Below are 4,676 nucleotides of genomic sequence, written 5' to 3'. Positions count from 1 at the left end.
AAGAACTCAGTAGTCTTCTTAGTTTAAAAAAAAAACAATAAAAATAAAAAGGAAAAAAAAAGAACTTAGTTACCTGATTAAAAATTATCATTTAAATAATTAAAAATAACAAAAAATCAAATAATTATTTTAGCTCAATGAAAGATCATTTCTTTTTTTACTTAACATGTATATTTTTAATCAATTGCCTTTATCAGAGAGTTCTGTGTACATATTCAATATGGTGATGCATATATATATACACTTACCCGTACCATTTCCTCCGTGTATCCCATTTATCATGTCCCTCTCCCTCACAACTTGTTTTAAAAACTTCTTTAACTCACTTCTTTAAAAACCTCCTTTAGAACCTAAATTATTAGTCTGCCATTTCTCAGTTTAAAGAGAGACAAAAACTGGCCAACCTTCAACATATGAGTCCTCCCCTCCTCCCAAAAAACGATGAGCAACATCCTTTAACCTTTGAGGTATCTGAATTTTGGTCCTATCTCCCACAGAATATTTTTAAACAAAACATCAGCAATTCTGTTTACCAGTTTATCTCAGTCTAACGTAAACTCACAGTTCTATCCAGAAAGATAAAGAACATGGTAACTGTATATTCATATCAAAAAGATCCACCACTAAGTCTACAAAAAAACATGAACTACCACCACCACCCACACAGAAAGACCTTATATTGGAGAAATTAGGGATTTGGGGAGGCCGAGGATTTCAAACATCTGAAGATTGTAAGTTCAAGGCCAGGCCAAGCCGGGCCAGCTGAAACTACAAAGATAGATCCCATCCTACAGAAACTAAACTGAGAGAAAAAGCTGAACTTGGTGGTGCAAGTCTTTAATCCCAATACATGGGAGACTGAGACAGAAAGATCTGTGGTCAGAATCCATCCCCAATGACTTATGAATCTCTTACAATTATCTCCTCTTCTTCTTTTCATTCATCTTCCTATGCCATTCTACTGTCTGCAATGTTCATACAGTCTATACCAAAGGAACACACCATAGAGAAGACAATGAGGAGGGAGGAATCCTCAGTGTGTTTCTAAGGGATCCTGAATATCACACAGGACAATCGCCAAGGCATCTCACCAATGGCTCCCTGTTCCCTGACCCACAGTCCTGCAGCTGGTTCTCTGATCCTATCCCCAGGCCCCAAGCTTTTCTCTTCCAAGGGTTCCCAATTCTCTATGGCCCTGACCTGTTCGATCCTCTTCCATGAATATGGTCCTCCACCTTCCATTCACCCTCAGATTCCACAGAAAATGGCGATCAGGAGGCTTTTCCTCACATAGTGGCCTCTTGGGCCTGAGATTCCCCACCCTGTCACACCTCGATTAACTGTCCAACAACCCTGATCAGGGCAGACTATCACTTACAGCTCATCTAAGAGGAGAACACCTTCCAAACCGCACCCTTCTGTGCTTAGCTCCTCAATGGCAAAAAAAAAAAAAAAAAAAAAAAAAAAAAAAAAAAAAAAAAAAAAAACCGTTGTCAGGGGCCACACCCAGACAGAAGCCTCAGAGGATCCTTTGTGATGCCAGCTGGAGCAAATAGGTCTCACCAAAGGACTGTGCTGATTGGCTGAATACACCCTGCGCATGCGTTCACGGAATACCAAGTACTTTGAAGGGAGATTTTAGAAGGTGGGAGTAATCTACTGGCTTTAAGACAAATGATTTCCAGTTTGTTGGTTGACAAGTGCTTACAAACTTGAAAATCCAGAACAAATATGTAACATATGAAATACAGCAAATGGCTCTACTTAATTTCAGCTGTAGAGGCTCTTGTAAGCATTTTTGGTTTTTTATTTATTTATGTGCATAAACATTTAATAATGTGGACTTCTGCATGTACACACGCACACCAGAAGAGTCTATGCTTCCCTAAGAGTTCAGAAGGGAACATGCAGATTTCCTACAACCCCTGGTACTCTCCTTTCTCTACTTTCTTAGTCCTCAGCTTGATAGAAGAGTGTGCTAGGCAGTGCAGGCCCTCTCTCTCTCACTTATGTGCTTGGCCACTCAGGCCCACTCTCTCACTTAGGAGTTAGGCTGGGCAGGTCCTCTCTCTCTCTCTCTCTCTCTCTCTCTCTCTCTCTCTCTCTCTCTCTCTCTCTCTCTCTCTCTCTCTCTCTCTCTCTCTTAGGTGCTAGGCTTCACATGTCCTCTCTCTCTCTTATGTGCTAGACTGCCCAGGGCCCTTCTCTCTCTTATGTGCTAGGCTTCCCAGGACCTCCCTCTCACTTAGATGTTAGTCCTTGCAGGCCCTCTTTTTCACTTATGTGCTAGGCTGGGCAGGGCCTCTCTCTCACTTATATGCTGGGCTGCCCAGGTCCCCTCTCTCACTTATGTGCTAGGCTGAGCAGCCCCTCTCTCTCACTTATGCCTCTGTTGCCTACAGACGCTGCAAGAGAGCACTGTTTCTCTGAAACTGTGATTGTGCATATGTTATGAGCCACAATGTGGGTGCTTTGTGCCTGGTCCTCTGCATAGAATAGGTGCTTTTATTATTATTATTATTATTATTATTATTATTATTATTATTATTATTATTATTAAATTTCAAGACAGGGTTTTTCAGTGTAGCACTGTCTGTCCTGGAACTTACACCAGGCTGATTTTGAACTCAAAAATCCTTGTCCTCTGCCTCCCAAGTGCTGTGATTGAAGGCATGAACCACCACTGCCTAACCAAAAGTTGCCCTTAACAGCTAGTTTTTCCATTTTTTCAACTAGTCTAGTGTGTATTTCATGTACCCAAGAGCATTCCGCCCATTAACTTGCAGTGTTTTCCTACTTGTGCATTAGATTTCCAAGGCTGGTTTGGTGGAAAGAAATGAAAGGAAGTAGTTAGACACTTTAATAATAATAATAATAATAATAATAATAATAATAATAATAATAATAATAATAGAAACATTTTAATGTGTTTAAGTCTATCATTTTTAAAATGTATGAGTCCTCTTTTTATGGGTTCACCTTCATGAAAGAAGGGGTCATCAGATCACTTTATATATGGTAGTAAGCCACCATGTTGTTGCTGGGAATTGAACTCAGGAACTGTAAAATAATAGCCGGTTCTCATAACTGCTGAGCAATCCCACCAGTTCTAGAAATATATTTTGATTTAATTTTTATTGCATTATGATAAGAAAATATACATAATTTCAATTTATCTGAATTTGTTAACATCTAAAAACATATTTTGAGTAAACAGACTTACATCACATTCTTCTTTTTATTTTGTACCCCAACTCCTCCAGCTGATGCCCACTCAAAACCTATCAACCTTCCATTTTTTATCATGTTCCTTAATATTTATAAAATATTGTAACAATAAAAATGAATATTAAAAATGTTGTTTGATAGAAACAACAATCAATTTATATATTTGTCTGCAGCAATACTGAAAATTATTTTTTCTCATAAATTTTAAATAACTGCAAATATATTAACTGTATGATATATTAAAATAATATATCACTATTAGTTTTTTTGGTGAACATAAATAGTCTTTTGGTTTGTTTGTTGTTTGTTTGTTTGTTTGTTTGTTGTGTTTTTAGGAGATCTTAAAATTCTTGATTTACAGATTATGCTAACAGGACCCTGAAGTTGTCTTGTGTGAGGATAGTCCAGTGACTGGCAAATACAGAAGTGGATGCTCACAATCATCTATTGGATGGAACACAGGACTCCCAATGGAGGAGCTAGAGAAAGTACCCAAGGAACTGAGATGGTTTGAAACCCTAAATAAGAACAACAATATTAACTAACCAGTACCTCCAGAGCTCATGTCTCTAGTTGAATGTGTAGCAGGAGATGGCCTGGTAGGCCATCTGTGGGGAGAGAGGCCTATGGTTTTGTGAAGGTTATATGCCTCAGCTCAGGGTACTGCTAGGGAATGTAGGTGGGAGTAGGTATGTTGGGGATCAAGGAGAGGTAAGGGGGGAGGCGGGAGGGGACTTTTGGAATGTAAACGAAGAAAGTATATAATAATTGTAAAATTAAAAAAAAATCTTGGCTTACTGTGATACAAAAAAAAAAGAAAAGAAAAAAAGAAGAACAATTTATGGACACTGGATTTCATTGTAATAAGGCTGTACTTGAATGTCCCTCACATCACCAAAGTATTTTACCTCCATAGTACTAAGGGTAGAGTTGTTATATCTGCTGTGGCAAGGAATGAACTGTAGGCATGATTTTTGGATACTAATTTCCTGCTATGTTCAAAGCTATTTGATTTGAGTGATTGTTGTCATTCTCAGGCCACATGTAACAGGGTACATTCACTTATGGAATGGGTGTTTATTAAGATGGTCTATCCATGAAGTCATTGATCAACTGTTTCAATGAAGAATTGTTCTGCTTGGAGAGTGTCACAGAAGTTAGTTGATGATAGAATTCAGTTTTATTGGATGTGATGTTTTTTCAAAAGCATTCACCTTAGAATAATAGTAACTTATAAAGTCCTCTTCAGAATTTATACAATAATAATAAATATCAAGCAAAGCCTTTAGTCTCACTCTTTGCTGTTCTCTTATAAGCCACCTCCCAAATTAATTGTCTACATTTATTTTGGTTTATAAAGAGTTTTGAAAAATTTAAGCTGTTCTGAAAACCATAGTATAGTGTAAAAATATCAAATAAACAATCCTACTAATACAGAGGCTGAGATA

The sequence above is a fragment of the Mus musculus genome, chromosome Y (assembly GCF_000001635.26).
Source record: "Mus musculus strain C57BL/6J chromosome Y, GRCm38.p6 C57BL/6J".
Lineage (NCBI taxonomy): Eukaryota > Metazoa > Chordata > Mammalia > Rodentia > Muridae > Mus > Mus musculus.
Note: the sequence above shows the minus strand (reverse complement) of the source record.